Genomic DNA, 22721 nt, shown 5'->3' with positions numbered 1-22721 from the left:
AGCCTATAGGGGGACATATTGTCTCTAATTTTCTGTAGTCCGTAATTCTGTGTTGATTTCACCTCTAAAATCGATTATATGAAAGTTTCAGTTTCTAATTGGATAGATTTTTTTTGTTCAATTTTGTTGTTAATTTCAAAGATTCTTTGCAGTGAGAAAATATCATTTCCAGTTTTTGGAATTTATGGTTCTTTCTGGACTAACACATGGTTAATTTCAGTAAACATTAAAAACATTTTAAACAAGAATGTGTAACCTATATTTTTTGGACAAGACAACCAAATTTCTAAGAGTATTGATTAAAGTTCATTTAAGTCTTCCATTATGCTTGTGGATTTGCCATTTCTGTGTTTCTAACAGATTTTGCTTTAATATATGTGTGCCAATGCTATGCTGTTAGATGCATAAAATTTAATGAGGTATCTTCCTCATTAGTGTGAAATAACCATCTTTTCTCTGTTTAAAGGTTTTTTTTTTTACCTCAAACAAACTATATTTGTTTTTGATATTGCCACTCAACTATTTTTGTTACCCTTTGCCAGACATATCTTTGCCCATCACCCCTTCTCACCCACAAAGGCGTTTTTGTTTCATATTACTTTGGTGTATTTTTTGTAAATAGCATATGGATAATTTTTAAAGCTCAATCCAAGAATCACTGCCTTTGAATAATACATTTAACATAAGTGCTTGCAGTAACTGATTAATTGATCTTACTCCTGACAGCTATTCCTATTTTTAATGTTTTCTTTTTCTAGTATTTCCCCCTCCCCCCTCTTGAGCTGTAATGATAGGTTTTCTCCATACTTTTCCCCATCTAACGGTTATACATCATATTTGCACTTTTTCTAATGGTTACCATTTCATGTTAAATAAGCACTATAAAAGACTATTTTATGAATATAGATAATTGATATAGTTTTTGATCTATCCTGAAGAGGACAAAATTCTTAGCACTCTTGTACTTTCCCTGCCCCTAGCCTGTACATTCTGTTTCCTTAAAAATGCTGGAATTTAAGCTCTAGATTGTTCTTATTGTTGTACTATAATTCTAATTTCTTACAAATCATTTCTTAACATTTTTCTTAGGTTTCACAACTGTATTTTTGGCAGTTGTTTAGAATTATCTATATTTTTTTCTTTTTCTTTTCTTTTTTTTTTTTTGGTGAGGAAGATTCACCCTGAGCTAACATCCGTGCCAATCTTCCTCAATTTTGTACGTGGGTTGCCGCCACAGCATGGCTGATGAGTGGTGTAGGTCCATGCCTGGGATCCACACTCGTGTCCCCGGGATGCTGAAGCGGAGCCTGCCAAACTTAACCACTACACCACAGGGCTGGCCCCAGAATTATCTATATCTTTTATTTTAAAAACTCATTATTATATTTAGTTTCTCATAGCTCTTTCTTGGATTAATTTTTCATTTGGCTGGAACACATCCTCAACAGTTCTTTCAGAAAGATTTGTGGTTTTGAATTCTTGTTTCTAAAATGTTTTTATTTCGCAACTACGCTTGAATGTCTATTACTTATCTATTGCTCCATAACAAATTACCACTAAACTTACTGGCTTAAAACAACAAACATTTATTTTTCACAATTTCTGTGGGTCAGGAGTGGTACAGTTTTGCCAGTTGCATCTGGCTTAAATTCACTCAGGAGGTTGTAATGAAGCTGGCAGCTTGGGCGGTGGTTACTTCTAACAACATCTCCAAGGAAAGGATCCGATTCCAAGCTCAATGAAGTGGTTGGCAGGATTCAGTTCAGTGCAGGCTCTTGGGTGGAGGCTTCTTTCCTTTCCTTGCTAAGCGAGCCTTTCTATAGGGCATCTCACAACATGGAAGCTGGTGGCTTTCCTCAGAGCTAGGGAGCATGAGTTAGTGGATGACATGCATAACTCAGACTTTTGGAAACAATGAGGCAAATAGGAATGTGAGGCATGATAGGAGATTAGCCTGATGGTTTATTAGAGAAGGGTGGATAGTCAGCAGATCCTTCTGTGTCTTGTCATACTGTAGCTGTGGGTTATAGTGGCTGGGACTGATGTCCCTGAGGTTGTAGTTAGTCTAGGATTATGCCTTAAAATTTCACTTATTTGAGGATCTCTCTTTTGACAGTTAGGGGTTATAGATTTTTCTCCCCAGCCCAGGGATGGGGACATAGCTTTTAAATATTAATATAACTATCTACAAAATAGTAACATTTAAATCTGACTACCAAATACCATTCTTTTAGCTGTAGGGATAAATGTGTATCAGCTTCAGCTGTAATGTTTATCCTGCTGCCTTCTTACTATCTGACTATATTAAAGTATCCAGAATGCTCAAAAGCATTCTAATCAATTCCTGCAATGAGAGAAGCTCTACTAATGGACTTAGTGCAATACTAAAGAGAAATTAACTGCCTACCACTGTCCTTTAATGAAATAGAGTTACTACTTAATTTCAGGAAGACTTCAACCACTTTTCTTGGCTGCTGTGAGGCTACTCTACATTTTTAAACAGACCTCTCTCTGTGACAGGAAGCCGTGGAGGGAAAGTACTTTTGGAGAAAGGTATTGGACTTCCAGCAGAGAAGAGGATGTGAGGGACGTATGAGAATCAGAAGTACATGTGATTTCCTTCATTCAGTAGTAGATAATAACAACAATAAACAAACACATAGAGACAGAGATTGGATTGTTGGTTACCAGAGGGGAAGGGGTGAGGGAGGAGGGCGAAAGGGATAATTCGGCACATGTGTGTGGTGATGGGTTGTAATTAGTATTTGGGTGATGAACATGACGTAATCTATGCAGAAATAGAAGTATAATGATGTACAGCTGAAATTTATACAATGTTGTAAACCAATGTTACTGCAATAAACAAAAAATTTAAAAAAAAAAAAAAGAAGTACATGTGGCGAGCTTAGGGCAACTGATTCAGCAAAGCTAGGTTCCAGGATCTTTCAGAACAATAGAGACAGAGTTTTCTAAATTACTCTGCCTGACATTTAACACTAGAAAAAATGTTTTGATAATATTTTAAATTTCAAATTAAGAAGTTTTTTTCCTTCTTTTTAGGCAAAAGAAAAATTAAATTCCCACCCTGTGGAACTGTTTATATCTCAGGAGTGAAAGTACATTTGCTACAGCGTTGTCCTGTGCAAAAAGTGAGAGCATATAATGTCACCACAATTCTTGTTGTCTTTCTTATTTATAAAAAATAATTAGTATAGGAAAGTATAAAGAAGATAATTGCTTACAATCTTGCTCTCCAGTTAGCCAGGTTATATTTTGTGAGAGATCTTTTAAAAAAGAGAGAGTACTACAATAAAATGTGGACCTACTGTATATATCTAGTTTTTCTCCTGCTTTTATCGTGTGTATTTCAAATATTCTTTGAAATAATTCATTTTAAAATTTCTATGTCATAACTAAAACTATTTTCATTCATAGTTACAAGTGATAGTTGAAATAGCTAGTAGTTGTACTTCTATACTTCTGTAATGATCTCTCTCTCTCTTTAAATCTTTATGGCCATTTTATTTTCCACTTTTGCTATGTGGATTATGATTTATTTGCTCTTATCTTCAGTATGTAGAAGGTATATAAGTTTTAAATTCTACTACTTGTTTCCTCTAGGACCCTTTTAAATTATATGTATCTTGAAATTAACAAAGTAAAAAGTGAAACAATACACCCCTGTATACAATGTTTTAGTTTACAGTAACCTTGCTAAGTTATGAGGTGTTTCTTAATATATTCTGGGATTTAAACTTGGGTTGTTGTTATTATTTTTATATGATATATATTCTTGCAAGATAATTTTCAACATGCATTATAGAAATTTTAATAATTTTTGAAATCTAAATTTATTTTCTTTGGTCTTTTCAAATGAACTTTGTGGTTCCATAATTTAGATACAGAAACAGACACCAATTTGAAGAATATAGTTTGAAGAGTTTTGACAAATTTACTCTCTTGATTATATAGCATAATAAAAAGTCTTTAAATCAGATAGTATAGCTCCTTCAACTTTGTTCGTTTTTCAAAATAATTTTGGCTATTCTAGGTTGTTGGCATTTCCATAGAAAATTATAGAGTCGAGTTACCAAGTTCTACAAAAAAAGCCTCCTGGGATTTTAATTGGGATTGACATAGAATTTATACACCAATTTGTGAAGAATTGTCATTTTTGTAACATGGATTCTTCAGTCAGCATGACATGACTATTTATATAGGTTTTCTTTAATTATGGTAATGTGTTTTAATTTTGATATAGGGGCCTTGCCTGACTTTTGGTAAATTTACTCCTCAGTATTTCATATTTTTAATGCTAATGTAAATTGTATTGATTTATTAATTTTGTATTTTATTTTCCAATTGTTCATTTCTAGTACATAGAAAAATAATTAATTTTTATGTAGTGATATTGTATCCTGTGATCTTGCCAAATTAACTTGGTAGTTCTAGTGGGTTTTGTTTTGTTCTTTTGTAGATTCTTTAGGATTTCTTTATGTACCCAATCATGTTGATGAAAAATGAAGGTAGTTTTATTCCCTTGCCAAGTAGTATGTCTTTTATTTCTTTTTCTTGCTTTATTGCCTTGGGTAGACCCTCACGTAGACTATTAATTGGGAAGGATGAGAACTTGCATTCTTGCCTTGTTTTGATTCGGGGAGGAAAACGTTCATTGTTTTGCCACTAAGTTTCATATTAACTGTAGATCCTTATAATTACCTGTAGTTGCCTTTGATCAAGTTGAGAAAGGTTTTTTTTTTTTAAACTCTTTTTCTATGTGTTTTTTTGTATCATGAAGGATTATTGAACTATATCAAATGTTTTCTCTGCATTTATTAAGAAAATTTTATTTTTCTTTATTCTGTTAGTGTGGTGAATTACACTAGTTTATTTTTCACATATTAAAGTAATCTTATCCTTTTTGTATATTTTTACATTTAATTTTCTAATATTTTAACTAGAATGTTGTATCTATGTTGTTAAGAAATATTGGTTTGCAATTTTATTTTCTGTCATTGTCTGGCTTTGGTATCAGGATAAAGCACTGGAATATGATTCTTCCTCCTCTATTTGCTAAAATATTTTGTGTAAGGTTGGCTTTATTTATTTCTTAAGTATTTAATAGAATTTCCCATTGAAGCCAACTAACCCTGACGTTCTTTTTTTATTTTTTCTTTTTGGAGGGCAGGGGTTGTCATAGAGGTTTTAAATTATAAATTGAATTTTTCTAATAGTTATGGGGCCATCCAAATTTCTCTCTCTTCTTAACTGTTTTGATAACTTTTGTTGTTAAAGAATTTGCCCATTTCATCTAAGTAGTTATATTTTTTGACCTAAAGTTATTTCCCATATTTATTATTATTTTTATTATTATTTTTAGGATTTTAGTTTTATTATTATTTTTATTATTATTTTTATGATTTTAGTTGGTAGGGTCATGTTGATTTTTCCCCCATTTCACTGGTGATTTTGGAAATTTGTGTCTTCTTCTTTTGCCTTTTTAAAAAATATAAATCAAGTTAATAATTTATCATTTTATTTCTTTTCAAAGAAGCTGTATTGTTCTTATTGATTTTCTCTCTTATTTTCTGTTTGCTTTTTCACTGTTCTATACTCTTATTATTAATTCCCTAGTGTTTACTATGGTTTTAATTTTCTCTTCGTTTTCTAGATTCTTACAGTGAAAGCTTAAATGATTGACATAAGACTTTTATTATTTTACCTTTCTAAAGTATGTACTCAAAATGATAAATTTCCCTCTACATTTTCTGCCTGCCTCTCCTTTTTCTGGGACTCTAATTCTGCATGTTAGACCTATTGATATTGTCTCATATATCACTGAGAATATGCCATTTTTTTAATTACAGCTTTTATCTCTCTGTGTTTCAGTTTTTATAGGCCCTTTTGCCCTGTTTTCAAGTTAACTCATCTTGACCTTCTCAATGCTAATCTGCTGTTAAACCCATCTACGAAAATTTCATTTCAGATACAAAACATTTTTAGCCCCATATCTCCATTTTTTATAGTTTTTGCTTTCTTCCTCCTGTTCATGTTTTTTTTTAATATTATTGAGCATATTTATAATACTTAAAGTCTTTGCTAATTTTATCATCTTATCATTTTGATTTTGTTTCAATCAATTTAATTTTCTCCTGGTTATGGGTTATATCTTCCTGCTTCTTTGCATGTCTGTCTGCTTGTTTGTTTTGTTAGATGCTGGACAATGTAAATGTTTCTTTGTTGTATGTCTGCTTTTTCATCCCTGGTGGGTTTCAAATACTTTTGGGCAGAAAGCCAGCTCAATTCTATAGATCACTTGTTCCTTTCCTTCTTGTAGGGATCATGGTCCTGTACTGACTGTTGTTTAATGTCTGAAAACTGTTCTTTCACATATTTTGCCTAGTATTTTGATTGCTTCTGCCAAGAGGGCTAGTCCAGCACGTATTATGCTATCATGGTCTGTAATAGAAGCCTACATTAACTTTTGTAACTAATTTTATATCATAGTTGGACTTAATTTTATGTTTAGTGGATTTTACTTTTCACATCAATATTTCATACATGATCTTTTAATCTTTAAGTTCTTTTCAGTTTTCTCTCCGTTGGCTGGAGTACATGTTCAAGAAATATGTGGATTTTTTTTTTAATAAGCACTTGTTATTTTTTTTTAAGGAAGATTGGCTCTGCGCTATCATCTGTTGCCAATCTTCTTCTTTTTCTTTTTTCTCCCCAAAGCCCCAGTTCACAGTTGTATATCATAGTTGTAGAGTTGTAGCTCTTCTATGTGGGACACCACCTCAGCATGGCTTGATGAGCGGTGAGTAGGTCCACGCCCAGGATCCGAACCGGTGAACCCCGGGGTCACTGTAGCAGAACATGTGAATTTAACCTCTATGCCACCAGGCTGACCCTTATGTGAAATTTTTTTTAAGAATATCTTTTTGTTGTCGCCATACAAAGAACATTATGCTAAGTGAAGTAAATCAGAGAAAGGCAAATACTGTATGATCTCACTTATATGTGGAATCTAAAAAAGCTGAACTCCAAGAAACAGAGAATAGAATGGTGGCTGTAAGGGGCTGGGGGTGGGGGAAAAGGAGAGATGTTGGTCACACAGTACGAACTTCTAGTTATGAATAAGTTCTGAGGATCTAATGTACAGCATGGTGACTATAGTTAACAATACTGTATTGTATACCTGAAAGTTGCCAAGAGAGTAAATCTTAAATGTTCTCACCGCGCGCGCGCGCACACGCACACACACACACACACACACACACACACACACACACACAAGATGGAAGTTTTAACTCTCTCTATTGTGGTAATCATTTTGCAATATTTATGTGTATCAAATCATCATACTGTTAACTTTAAACTTACACAATGTTATATATCAATTATATCTCAATAAATCTGGAAAAAGACATTTAATTGGCTATACAAATTTTGAAAGAAGCTAGCACAGAGTGAGTTGTATATGTATTTATCTGTGTATATTATTTGAAGTTTTTTTTGTTTGAGGCTTATGATTTTTTAATGGCGTAATTGTAATGGGGGTCTCCTTGAAGTACTGATGCTGACAGATGTCAATAGAGTTTTGCTGATCTACACACCTACCAGCAAATCCAGAGGAAAATTTTTGTCCAATATTGATCAGAAAAAAATCTAATATAGTGGAATAAAGGATGTTATTAAAATTGGTTAGAAGAAATAGAATGGGCTAACTTTTAATTTCAAAGGTGACATAAATGTGATAATTACATAACTCCAGAGTGTTTACATTTATGCAACTATAAGGTAGCCAGCTATATAGCGGAGCTGATTCATCCGTATGGATCTGATGGACACAGAACTTAATGGGCTTTTCTTGTTAGGTTATGATATAATGAGAAAATCCACATGCAAACAAGAAACAGTAATTAGACATGGGTTAGCATGTATTATAAATAATTCCCCCTTTGGAATAAGGGGATGGTTTGATAAAGTATTTGGGATGAGATCACAAGGAGGTCTGATATTCCATTACTACAGTCTATGAATTGTTATAATGTTTCTGTGCTGGTGGAACAAAGATCCTGCCTTGAGCTTCTGTCTCAAGGGGCATCCCCGGACTTACCCATGATTCAGTAACTGAAGGGCTAACATCTTCCATAGCAGCCTTCTAGTTCTCAGCTCCAACACTGGAGCCTGCATCCATTTTTATTGATATCAGTGCCTTTGTCAAAAATCATCCTTAAATATTTGGCCATAAGACCTGCACAAAGGGATGAACTTGGGTTGTTAATGAAGGAAATTATATTTGGGAAATTCTTGGTCTCTGTAGACAAGTATTATCTTCAAATAACATGATCATAGTGTACAAATAAATTAGTCACGAATGAACTTACATTTTCTATCCTCTTCTACCTCTGAGGCGTGGCGTTAAGGGGGAAAATCAAGCACTAGGAGATGTTAAAGCCCAGGTTGAGATGGCTTTTGTAAATTGGGTTGGGTTACTAGGCATTGAGGCAGAGACCCAGGTCACTCTGCCTGCCACTTGTCACCTCGGAGAGCTGAGCCCAACTAGAAGGAGGGGAATAAGGAGAAGTGAGAGTCAACAAGGATGATTTTTCTTTTTTTATCTTTCCCGATAGGACAAATCCACAGGAGCATGCCATGTGGTAGTTACAGGAATAGCTGATGGTTTTATTTTTTTCCCAATACCTTTTATAGTTAGATGACATACGTTGTTACTTCTCCTGGTGAGTGCCTAGTCACAAAGCTTATTTAAGGTGCAGTTTCCTAGTCTTAAATACTAACTTCTGTTGGAAAATTTTTCCAAAATTATTGTAATCAAGTTGCTTCCAGTTTAAGAGATTAGGAGGGCAGCCAGGAAGAGAGGAATACAAGTTACTGAAAAAGCTACAACTTTATTTTTGTTCATGTTTCTTTTGAGATATAAATTGCGACAGAAAAATATGAGAGCAAGAAAATCACTATAGTGCATTTAAAATAAAGATTTCTCCCCAAGCTATCAATCTGTGATAGAAATGAAATGAGCATCATAATTTCTTCAACAGAAACATGTTAAGTACTTATTTGACTGTGGGAGTTTAGAGAAAATGATTTTATTTCGTATCTAATGCAAACTGGATAAAGTAAGCATAGGTCTGTTTTTGGGGAATCTATTGGAGAGATTAACAAGATGGAAAATTATGATTTCTCCACTTGTACAGAATTTAAATTGAGAAGATATAAATGAAGCTCTACTTAGCTGTGTAAATCCTTAGCTGTGTATCCAGGAGTGCCCTGGCCTCCTGTGGGCACACACCTGCGTCCACAATACACCCATAGCCAGCTCTAGCAAAATCAACAGCCAGGTTGACGAGCACGCGATCAATTTTTATCATTTATATCGAAAAGCAACTTTTGAATTTAATGTCTAGGTGGAATTGTCAGATATATGTTTAAGTTTGAGATCCAGTTGAAAAGACAGCATCACCAAAAATGATGAATTTCCTAGGTTGCTGCTCATTCTTACTAAGGATGTGGAAATCATTGCAGAGGAAATAAGACTCAAAGTTTGCCAAATAGTGTAATCAATATTTTTCTCTCACCCTCAGTGCACTTCCTCACCAGTACCAGGAAAAAGAAAAACAACATCCCACAATGTGGAGAAGTTATAAACGACACTGGAGACCCAAGTTTTAACATTGCTCCAAAATTCAACTGCTGGCGTGACATTGCTGAGTGACTTACCTCTTAGCATTTTTTCCTCATCAGCCTAAGATTCTTGTATTGAAAAGCCACAGAGTTTTCTGAAGTGTTCTTTTCTTTTATTCTTGTAAAATGCCTGTTCATCATCAAACTTCGCCATATCTAATTTATAACTGTGGTTACTTTTTCATGCTGGTTTCTGCTGGATCCAGTGTCACAGATTCAGAAGTGGATGGCACAGTTTTCCTTCAGTTTATGTGATCATATCATGAGCAAGAAAACTCAGGCCAGTGCTTTCCCCCATAAAGACTAGAGTTTCAACAAGAACAACAAGAGAAACACATCCTGTGTGTATTAAGCCCATTCTAATTGCACTATGCTAAATGTCACTTCATCGTCACAACACCCTTATAAGATGGCTATGATTAGTGTCACCGCATTTTGCTTCAGAGAAGTGAAATGACCTGCCCAAGGTCACTCTGCTTGTGAGGGAAAGACTTGGAGTTAGGACATAACCAGTCCGATCCCAATGCTTGCTTTCAGCTTTTTTGTTCTACTGTGTTAGCTGAGCACAGCTCTCCCTTTCTGCATCTCACAGCACTGCCAATGGGAGAAAAGCATTTAGGGGCTTTTATCAGCCTTTTGAGGTCATTCCCCACTATTCTTCCATCCAAATGAAGAACTTTCATTTTGACATGGATATTTGAAGTGATTCTTGCCTGTGTCTTTTCCTTTCCCCTCTCCTTCATTCTGTCCCTCAAACCTACAACCATGCTTACATCTCTCTAGTCCTAAATGAAGTCATTCAACCACCTTCCCCTCCCCCAGTGCTAGCTCCCATGGCTCTTTGCCCTCTTCTTCCCCTCTGTCATTCTCATAAGACAAGTCTCAGTGCTGTGCAGCCCCTTCCGCACCATCTGCTCACTCCTTACTCCTTGGCAGTCAGGCTTTCCCCCCTTATGGGAAGTGCTCTGCAGAGCATGACTGATGATTTTCAAATGTAATGGCCTTTTCTCAGTCCTTATTCTTCCTGATCTTATCCACAGCATAATGTAAATCCCTGCATTCTTTTTGAAATTCTCTTCTGAGATGCTGTATTATCATGGTTTTCCTAGCTCTCTAAATCAGGGATTGGCAAACTGTAACCCACAGGCCAAATTTGGCCTCTGCCTGCTGTTAGATAAACTTTTATGGGAACACGGCCATGCTTGTATAGGGCCGATGGCTGATTTCACACTGCAATGGCAGATAGTTGTAACAGAGGCCTATGTGACTAGCAAAGCCAAAAATATTTTCTGTCTGGCCATTGACAGAATAAGTTTGCTGACCCCTGCTCTCAATAATCATTTTAGGTTTCTCTACACCCTTTCTTGTGCCGTAAATGCATATAGACCGCAAGGGACCATTTCTGGATCTTTTTTTTTTTTCTATAACATATCCGGCAGAGATTTTTTTTCCATTTTCCTAATTCTGCTCCCACTTCCCTACAGTCAATACTCAAATCTCCCTCTAGGTCTAGGGACCCCCTGCAGCTTTGGCCCTGCACCTCATTTTCGTTTGCCTTAAGGACATTACCGCGTGGGTGTTCTTCTACCACCTGACACTGAAATGTACACAACCTTCCCCAGCAAGAAGACACGTTTCCTGGCAAACCCCCCAGTGTCTGCTAATGTTGCCATCAGCAATTCATTTGTGCCACACTTTATAGTTTATAAAGCACGTTCACATTTGCTATCTCAATCCTCCCCGTGATTCAGTCTTATTCCCTCCTCCCTTGTCTCTTCTCCTAGATTCTCACATTCATTAAATTCCTAAATTCTATGAATTTGACCTCTGCATTGTCCTTAGACTCACCCTTTCCTTTTCATTCCCATTGCCTTGGTCAAACCCCTATAACTTCTCACCTGAGATGGCAGCCTCTCTCCCTCGACAGTGCTTTACTCAACAGGTCAGAATTAATCACTTTATGAAGGGCAGTTGTGCTCAGATCTTTGCCCTGGTTAGCAAGCTTCAGTTTCTTCTATTGCTTATCAAATTGAGCCCCACCCTCATCAGCCTGCCATGGATCTGTACTCCTCTGAGTCATCTAGCTTCAGCTCTCTTTCTCTGAATGACTTTATATTCCTGCTCAACTGGACTATCTCATCTCCCAAGAACACACCTCATGTGTGCCCACATCTGCACCTTTGTCCAGGCTGTTCTTTCTATCCATAATGTCAGATCCAATTCATTTAAGGCCCTTTTTGAATACAAGCTACTCCATGAAAGTTTTGCTGACCTCCCTCTAACAAATGAGATCTGTTCGTGCTTTGCACCTCCACAGCACAGGACTTATTATTCCATTTGATCCTCACATTTTCTTTTTCTATTAAGTATTTGTGTATTTATTTCCCTACCACACTCAAGGCCCTGCAGTTGGGATCAGGTCTCAAGTATCGAGAAGCTCCATTCTAACCTAGTGTGCTAGCAGAGATAATTCCCAAAGAATCCCCTTAAATCTTTTCTGGAACAAGTCTTAAAAATAGAAATAAATAAAATATAGATCCAAATGCACATGGAAAACAAGAACTTTTGAAAAAGAATAAAACAAAATAAGTCCTTTCACTATTAACTTTAATTTTCTTTACTGTCGTGACTATAATCTGTAAGGCTGCATAGAAAACCTATGTCCTCAAAATGGCCTCACAGGATTAGCAGTGTTCAGGCATCATTAGTTTGTCAGAAACATGGTCAAGGGACCAGAGTTTGAGACTCCGGAGTCCCAGAGGTGGACGTAAGGAGGGCAGGTACCATCCCCACACAGTGCCCTTCACCACGGCCTCCTTTGTTTACATTGTATCGATCTTGATGCTTTCACATCTAGGTTTTTCTCATGCTCTCAGTTCACTTTTGGCCTTCTGTCTGTCTATGCTTTTGACAGCTTAAAATAAAAATATTAATTACAAAACCATTTAGCCGGTAGATCCACTACACCAAATTGGATAGACATATGGTCATATATCTTTATATTTCCAATTAATTACTAAAGACTTCACCTCCTCTTGATGGAGAGAAGTCACTCTGAAGGATTGAGTTGTCCAAAAATGATTAGGACAGGGGTAGAAGAAATAGATACTTTCTAATCAGTCTATTTACAACTGCTGCTGTTGTCATTCCATGTGGTGTCACCAGAGAAACGTGGTCTAGTACAACCCACTCTGCAGCCATGCCCTTGCTGGTTCAGGCCTGTGTAGACTGCATGAATATGCCCTCCTTGGGCTTCAGAGTTACAACTGCTTTGGCAGCACACATACACTGAGCTGCCATTTCCCAAAGTACAGCGCTGACCCTGGTGTCTGCACTGTGAGAGCCTTTTGAGGCTGAACTGTATTGTGTGAACATATTGCATCTGAACTAGTCTTCCCCAACACATTCAGTCACCACACCCTCCTTTTGCAAAGGGATGTATAGTCAGAGCATCTAGAAGGTACCCAGAAATGTAGGCCACATCTGCAGCAGGTAGGGGAGGTTAGGTGTCGTTTAGGGCAGAAGTCTGCTGTGAGGGCTCTATGTATAATGCCTTCTCTGGGATATTTTACTAAACTGGAGTTACATGGATCTATGGGAGCCCATATCCACATAGAAGAACCACCCATAAGCAGTTACCTCTCGTTAGTCCCTTCTCGTCAACCTCACTCTCATTCTCTCATCTCTCACATTTAGACACGAAAGATGGAACTGCTTTTTGGATAAACTGAATCGACTAGTAATGAGAGTCCATAATAAGGATTTGCTAAGTTCCAGGTGCTATGCCAAGTTCTTTATATGTGCGATCTAATTTAATCCTTAAAACTACCCCGTGAGTTAGACGTTATTGCTGCTTTACACATAGGGAAACTGAGACTTAGAGAAGTGTGCTAACTCACCCACATTTACAAAACTATTCATAGGCCACAGTCCTAGGTGAACCAAACTCTATCCTACTTTAGAGTTTTTAGTTTTTTTGTTTCTTGCTTTTAAATCTTCAACTTTGTCTTGTATATTGGACAGAGACCTTAAGTTCAGTGGTGAAGAGGGCTTGTGAGTGCCCTTCCGGTCATCAGCTGGGATAGTACCTCATTCAGAGACTGCCTGTCAGCAGTTCTCATTAGAGGCCTAATTAAGCATTTGAGCAGTCCCTGCAGTTGGTGGTGCTGTCCCTTGTTCAATAGTGTAATTGATGGTGGCTGGGCTCAGATGAACCAGCTTTCCTCATTGTTCCTACCAGCTTGTTAGTGTCAGGTTCAATGTGGGCTAAACAATGTCTCATCCTCCACCACAATGCCCCAGGGAGGAAAGGAGCACCCAGGAAGTGTGCCCTTCAGAAGAGCTTTGTAGGGCAGGATGGCAAACAGGGCCACACTCACGACGAGATGGAGCAGCACAGTCCATGGTGGCTGTGGGAAGAGCAAATTGAATACTCAGGGTGATACATAGATTGACTTTCAATGAATTTCAGAATGGATTTGTAGGGTGGCAATTAAAGGAGGCTGCACTGTGGCCATCAAGTTAGGAAGTACAGAGGTAACTTAAGAGTGTAAATGCAGGAAAGAAAATATCAAAAGGAGGAGAGCCTTGGGTATGTATTAGGGTTTAGCTTTGTTTTCAAATCCAAAGGGTGTGCTTATTTTTGAATACTTATGTACTGCAAGGAATGGCATGGATACCAGTAGAATAAGGGTGTTTAGTAAAAAAGTTGAAGAAAAAAGAATTTGAAGCAGAGCCTTATGATAAGTGAGTGGATTTTTGTTAATATCAGATTACTGGACTGTTGCCAGTGTGCAAGATCCTTTCACATGTATTTGATTCTCACAGCCCATCTGTCGGATAAGGAGGGCAGAACATCTTAGCCCCATTCTAAATGTAAAATGGAAAGATGGAGAGACTGTGAGTGAGGGAGAGTGGAAGGACTTGCCTTAAGTCATACAGCTATTCTTATAAAACGTAAGACACTGTGGTTCACTACCTCAATTTTGTTCAAATGTCCCAGGAATTTCATTTTCTGTCACTGTTAATGGAATCCATCTCCCTTCACCAGTGCAAATCCACACTGATAATTATGAGCCTAAACAGAGTCATGAAAGAGCGTGTTGAAGTCTGTGATCAAATGTAAAAGCAAAGATAGCTGGACTGAAGTGTAAATACTGAAGACCCATGATGCAAAATACACGCTCTCTGTATTTCTTCCACGCTGTGGTGAAATAGTACGTGGAAGTGTTAGTTTGGGTAAATTTGTTTAATACAAAATTTCATTTAGTTTACAAAAGATGTCTTGTAGCTTTGTTATAAAAGTTTTATAGTAGATTGTAATGAGATTGCCATTGTTCAGATTTCTCTCTGTGTAAGTACAATCTAAAGCTTATTAAATAGCCTGTTTATCTGACCAGGACATTTTATTGTCCTTTGTATCTTTGGGCATATCCATTAAAGGGGAACAGCAATCTTCATTTACAAACCGGCTAGAGATTGTGATAATTAGTAACGTTGGGACAGAGTCAAGGCTGGCCAGGGCTCCTCAGGACCCCACCCAGGCAGCCAGGCTTAGAGACAGCCTGCGGAAATTCACATGCTCACAGTCACGTTTACCTGCTGTGCAACACCCCTAACCCCACAAAGTTTGGTAGTATCATGTCCTAGAACCTGCTGTAGGGAGTAATTCTCAGGTGACATTTATTACCTTAAAGTAAAGTGCTAGAATTTGACAAGGATCTTCTGCTCTCAAAATTGTCTCGAAGTTTCCAAAAGCAAAAAAGATAATTGAGAGCTGAAGAGGGAACATGAGGAGGAGCTAGAGGAATTGATAGAGTGGCAGGATTTAGAGCTTGGTCCTGGCCACGTAATGGGGCTGCCATCTGCATAAGAAACTTGACCTGACAACATCTGCCTTGCCTTTGTGTAAGTTACATCTTTTTCCCCTGTTATTGTTGAATTCAAGGCAAGGAAATAACAAATGAAAGTCTGACTAGTGTCACATTTCTAGTAGTGCGTATCAGTTTCGTCCTGTCCCCATATATTTAAAAGGAATTCAAACAAACCATTTCTAAGGCAGGAGTGACTCAGTTTGACAGAACCCCCAGAAATCTCTGCCCCATTAAAGAATTTTTCTTTTCCCCTACAGAGGGTATTACCATTTTGGCCTCATATTTCTTAGCATTTTAATTCTGATACTGATTCCACTGGGCAGGTCCTGAGTCCAATTTTATGTTCTTTTTTGTGTCCTGAATATGTTTGGAACATACCAATATTGTTATTACTAATGATAAACATGATGGGGATCTGTTTAGACAGGGATTCTGGCTATCATCTATTCAGAATCATCCAATTAATGAGCTGAGGAACTGGAGTGCAGAAGATGGTGGGGCTGACAGATATGCTGGTTGCAGAGAGGAATATGTGAGTGTGTTTGAGGGAAGGCTGAAGAGTCCTACCTGAGATGGTCCTCACACAAGCCGGCTACCAGTGCAGCCTGGGACTTTTTGCTGAGTTAGGGTTGGACACGTTACAGCCGTTCTATTTCAAATTGGAAAATTTTCCATTTGCAAGTTCAAAAGTGTCCTATCATTAATTTTTTTTCCTTATCAATATAGATGACAGCATTTTAAAATGACAAAAGTGGAAGAAGAGTTTCATCATTAAGACCAAGATCTCAGCCGCCTCTGGGTTGGCGTTTGTAGCAGTAGTGCATGAGTTTTGTCCTGTTGGTGCAAAACACCAGGATGTGATGAAGTCAGAGCTGCTCTCGATGGGCGTCTCACTGTTCTGGTTGGAGGTTGCATGGCAGTCTTTCAGGAGCTCTGTGATAATTAAAGCAGCTCTATTCTTGTTCCTTTATAGTTTACAATTTCCATTAACATGAAAAGAATCCGCTAGTAGAACTGTCCATGGTCCCGACAGAGGGTTACTTATGCTGGAAGTGCTCAAGCAACCACACACATGCACATGCACACGCACAAGCAATGATGGGGTATGCTAAAGGGACGCGGAGGCCAACTGAAAGAGCTCCCAATGGTTAAGGCTGGAAAAATGTGAGCAATAAAATAAAGTAGCATTAGATGATAACCCGAAGTATAAAATATCCATTTGTTCATACTGATATCAAGAAATAATTGAATAAATAAGTAAATAGGGCAGAACAGGCAAAGCTCTTCTGCAGAAGAATTACAAATAACTTATATGCATACTCTGCCCTCACAGATGTGGATCATAACACCCTGCTCCTTAAGTGTGGCCTGCACATAGTGACTTCCTTCCAAAGAATACAGTGTAGAAAGGGGGAACAGAATAACTTGACAGTGGGGAAACCTGACAAACACTACCTCAGCCACATGATCAAGGTTGACATCAACAGTGACATGTCGTGCTGATAGTATGTGCCCTTGATATGATGTCGTGAGAATGGCACTATACTGCTAGGGTCTTCCTTCCAAAAACTCACAACCCCAGTTTAATCATGAGGAAAACATCAGACAAATCCCAAATGTGGGAAATTATGCAAAACACGGACCAGTAGTCCTCAAAATTGTCAAAGTCATCAAAAATAAGGAAAGTATGACAGCCAAGGGGAGCCTAAGGAGACATGAGAACTAAATGTAATGTGGTATCCTGGATGGGATCCTGGAATAGAAAAAGGAAATTAGGTAAAATCTAAAGATAGCTGAATAAAGTACTGGCTTAAGTTAATACTAATGTTTCAGTATTGGTTCACTGATTATGAAAAATGAGCCATACTAATGTAAGGTGTTAATAACAGGGAAAATTGGATGTGAGGACTCAGTGTATTATCTATCTTCACAGTTTTTTTATGCATCTAAAACTTCTAAAATGAAAAGTTTTTAAAAAATCAAAAATGAGAAAGAGGTGAAACAAAAGATTCTGTCTTACTGTTCACATAAGTGTTAAATCACCCCTTCTTCCACGTCACTATGCTCAAATGAAACACAGGATAGTTAAGATTTTTATAGAAAATGTTGTGGAGTTGAATTTTTTGTAACCTTCTTAAATTTAAAGTAATAGTGATATATGTACACAGATGAAAGAAATTAATGTAACAGAATATAATGAAAAGCCATAGTCCCCTGCCCCCAGGTGGTCCTGCCTTCTAGGAGGACCAGTTTTAACACTTAATCTTGTATTTACCTCCATGTCTGAAATTTTTCCCCTGTGTTATTGAGAAATAATTGACATATATCACCGTATACGTTTAAGGCATAGAGCATGATCATTTGATTTACATATATTGTGAGATGATTACCACAATAGGCTCAGATAACATCCGTCTTCTCATATAGATAGGATAAAAAGAAAAGAAACAAGAAAAAAAATTTTCTCCTTGTGATGAGAACTCATAGGACTTACTCTCTTAACAACTTTTCTGTATGTCGTACAGCAGTGTTAGCCATGCATGTCCGGAATTTTATATTGACTCTTGCTTTGACAGATCAGGAAACTGCTTACTTTTATCTTCCAATATATATATTTTTATCACTGCTTTTAGTTCCTTGGTTGTTTACCACTGTAACTTGAAGTGTGTATATATATATACCTTCATATGTATATTTCTCGCCTTTATTTCTTCATTCCCCACTTGGTCAAAGAGTAGGTTAGCACTGTTTTTTCTCAACCCTCCTCCCTCTTTCCACCTCTCATCTTTTTGTCATGAGCATATTATTTTTATTGATCTTTTAAGTTATATAAGAAATACATGATCTCTATTATTTTTAATTTTAAAATATCATTTAAATCTAAAATCTTGTAAATGATGCTCAAGTTCCCTTTGACACACTGTGTTCCAACTGTCCCCAATTCTGATCCCTTTCCTGCTTTCACTAAAATAACCCTTCTTAACAGTTTGTTATGTAACTTTCAAGCTATTTTTCTATGTCTTACTATACCTATATATTTATCTTCTCTTAGAAAATATAAAATGTTGTTTTGGGTGTTTTTATTTTTTCCACAGTTCTGTGACTTGTTTTTGCCTTATTCTATAACCTGCTTTTTACATTTGAGAGTATGTTTTAGATACCTATCTAACTTATTAAACATGAAATTAGTATAAGTTTTTTTCCTGCTATAGTAAATATTCCATAGTGTACTGATATGGTGCTGTTTCCCACCAACAAATATGTAAGTCACTTTCAGGTTCTTTTGTTATTACAAAACCTGCTACAATAAACATTCCGGTATATGTACAGGGCATTGTGCACATGTGTACCTGTTTTTCTAGGTTAGATGTGAAAGATGGAATATAGGTGAGGCATGGGGTGAGGCTAAGCATGTATTAAACTTATCAACAGATATTGCCAAATTTGATTTGCTCATGTTTTGTTAAGGAATTTTTGTCTATGTTTGTGTCCTTTTCTTTTCTTGTAATACCTTTGTGAGGTTGTGCTTGCCTCCTAGAATGAGTTAGCAAGCATTCTCTCCTCCTCTATTTTCTAAGAGTTTGCATAAGATATTATTTGCGTAAGGTATTATTTCTTTCTTAAATATTTGATAGAATTCATCAGTGAAACCACCTAGGACTGAAGTTTTCCTTGTTGGGAGGTTTCTGATAGTGAAATATGTTTCTTTAATAGGAAGTTTTTTAGATTTTCTATTGCTTCTGGGAACTGTTTGAATAAATTGTGCTTTTTGAAGAATTTGTCCATTTCATTTAGGTTATTGGATTTACTATCAGAAACTTATTCAACACACCCTTAGCTATTCCTTTAAAGTCTTTAAGATCTCCAGTGTTGTTCCCTTTTATTTCATGATATTGGTAGTTTTTATTTTGTCTTGTTTTAATCCTCCGATTAGTCTTACTGGGGATTTATCAGCTTTTATTAATCTTTCAGAAAAATGCTTTAGGTTTTGTCAACTTTCAGTATCGTTTGTTTTCCATTTCATTGATTTCTGTTCTTACAATGTTTCATTTCTTCTACATATTTATGTTTAATTGATCAATCATTTTATCTTCTTAGGAGAGAAATTTTCACCAATTATTTTAAGCTTTTTTCCCTAATGTTATTCAAATTTGTAAAATATCTTCTAAGCGCTGCTTAACTACATACCACGAATTTTGATATATAGTATTTTCTGTACTATCCTATTTGCACCATATAAGAATTCACTTGTGACTTTTTTTCTGTGACATAAAACCAGCACTAACTTGCTAGGTGTGTGAGTGAGTCAGCATGGAAGTGAATCTTCTAGCCCAGGCAAGCCTTTAGGCTCCTGCTGTCATAAAAGCTATTTAGAAGTGTGTTTTTATTTAGAAGTGCATTGTTTAATACTCAAATATTTATGACTTTTCTGGAGATTATTTAGAGGTATGTCATTTGGTATTTAAGTATTTGAGACTTTTCTAGATATATTAATCTTTTTTTAAATTTCTTAAATTTATTTTTATTTTATTTTTTTTGGTGAGCAAGATTAGCCCTGAGCTAACATCTGTTGCCAATCCTCCTCTTTTTGCTGAGGAGGATTGGCCCTGGGCTAAAATCTGTGCCCATCTTTCTCTACTTTGTATGTGGGATGCCTGCCATAGCATGGCTTGATAAGTGGTGCATAGGTCCGCGCCCAGGATCTGAACTTGCGAACTGTGGGCCGCCTAAGCAGAGTGTGAGAACTTAACTGCTACACCACCTGGCCAGCCCCAATATATTAATCTTTTGCTGCACAAAAATTACCCCCAAACTTAGCAAAATACAAATATTCTCACATTTTCTGTGAGTCAGGAATCTGGGAGGGGCTCAGCTGGGTGGTTCTGGCTCAAGGTCTCATAAGGGTCCAGTCAAGATGCCAAGCAGACATCTGAAGGCTTGACTGGCGGGAGGATTCACTTCCATGCTGACTCATTCACACACCTGGCAAGTTGGTGCTGGTGTTTGGCTGGAGGTTTCCATTCCTCATGACATAGATCTCTTCACAGGGCTACTTGAGTGTCCTCATGACATGGCAGTTGGCTTTCCAGAGTGAGTGATCCAAAAGAGAGACAAAACAAAAGTTACAAGTTACAGTGCCTTTTATCACCTGCTGTGGAAGCTTATGTGCGTCATTTCTGCCACATTATAGTCCTTTAAAGTGAATCACTAGTATAAATCACACTCAAGGGAAAGGGAACTAAGGTCTCTACTTGCAGTGAGGAATATTAAAGAACTTGTGGACACATTTTTAAAAAAAACACTATACTTGATATATTGTTATTTATTTCTACTTTAATTCTGTTGCAGAGAACATATTCTGTTAGACTTAAATTTTTTGAAATTCATTGAGACATGTTATAACCCAGCATATGGCTATATCTTGGTGAACATCCTTACACACTTGAGAAGAATGTGTTGGCAGTTACAGAGTATAATTTTTCTACAAATGTTAGATTGGTCAACATGTGGATAATGTTTTTTAGATCTATGACTGAACTAATTTTTCCTCTAGTCATTTTATCAATTACTGAGATAGGAGTATTAAAATCTCTAATTATGCGTGTGTATTTGTCTATTTCTCCCTTTAGTTCTACTGTTTTTGCTTCACATGTTTTGAAACTTTTTTATTAAGCAGAATGGCAGCTACTGAATGTAGAAGGAGTGATAGATTTAGAAAGTCATGAATGGATGCTAAAACTAGTGGAAACAGTTTTATGAGACAGGTATTTATAGACTCTAGAAATGTCTCCCCATAAATTAACTTATTAATTGCAAAAGGGAAAAATAGTAGCTTTACAGTGGAGAAATCTGGCAGACACTATATCAAGTGATAAAAGCTAACATGACCAATATTGGGACAAAGTGACATCGCTTGCCTACTGATACAACACACTGTGGAGGCCACAGCATCGCTTCTGTGATATTTCTGACAACAATGCATGACCTGAATCTAGTCATGAAGGAACTTCACAAACCCATATTGAGGGATTTTCTACCAAATAACTGACCTGTAGTCTTCAAAAATGTCAAGGTTAAAGCAGGACAGGAAAAGGCTGAAAAACTATTTCAAATTTAAAGAGAACTAAGAGACATTAAAACTAAATGTAAAAATTGATTCTGAATTGAGTCCTGGATTCAGAAAAAAAAAAAAAGAGCTGCAAAGGACGTTACTGGGATAACTGATGCCATTTGAATATGGCTGCGGATGAGATAGTAGTTTTACAACAATATCCTTTGAGGATTAGTTAGCATCAAAACCTTGGTTAAGGCTGCCTTTTCGGCATAATGATCTGCTAGAGCTTTTCTTTTAGTTTCCATGTTATTTCTTTTTTCATGGGCCTCAACTTTTATAATAGCCGTCTCTCTAGGAAGTAAGAGTACAACTAAAAGTTCCTTAATTTGTCTGTTTTTGATGGGTTTTATTTCCAAAGTCTCCCAAAGTCATGTTCTACTCCAAGAGCGTACCTGTTACCTATACATATGTTTACTCTCTGGTCTTTGGCCAGTTGACAAGCTCTAGCAAGTGCAATAAGTTCTGCCATCTGGGCTGATTATACCTCAGCTAGAGGTCTTTATTTTAGAGGAGAGCTTAAATTTGTGATAGCATAACCTGCTTGATAACCTCTAGTTTCAGTTTGGAGGCATTAGCCAACAACAAATGATATTAGGTCAAGATTCAAAATATGCGTCTCTAATCAACCTGAGTAAATTACAGAAAGTTCCCTAACTGAGGTAAGATGATCAGGAGGTTCCCTGCCTCTGGTCGGGACAGGAGAGTGGCAGGATTCAGGGGCTTGGGGCAGTGGACAGAGTGTGAGAGTGAGTCACGGAATCTCCTGTGAAGTTAACTGGCTGATGAAAGTGTTGTGTGCTCTCAGTCAGCAGTGATGTCTATGCTGCATGAAGAACCGTTAGGTCAAGTGGGGAACCTAGATCTAGCTCAGCAGAAGCATCAGCAAACTTTATAGCAGGAACTGTTGCTCTAAGAAAGGTGCTGAAGCCTTTGCACCTGGGTCAAGGGTGAGGCTGTAGCAAGTGATGGGTTTTTGATGGTTCTCATGAGCTAAACTCCCAAGAGCTTGTCTAGATTGCTCATGCACA

The sequence above is a fragment of the Ceratotherium simum genome, chromosome 24 (genome assembly GCF_057802395.1).
Source record: "Ceratotherium simum simum isolate JZ-2026a chromosome 24, ASM5780239v1, whole genome shotgun sequence".
Taxonomy (NCBI): Eukaryota; Metazoa; Chordata; class Mammalia; order Perissodactyla; family Rhinocerotidae; genus Ceratotherium; species Ceratotherium simum.
Note: the sequence above shows the minus strand (reverse complement) of the source record.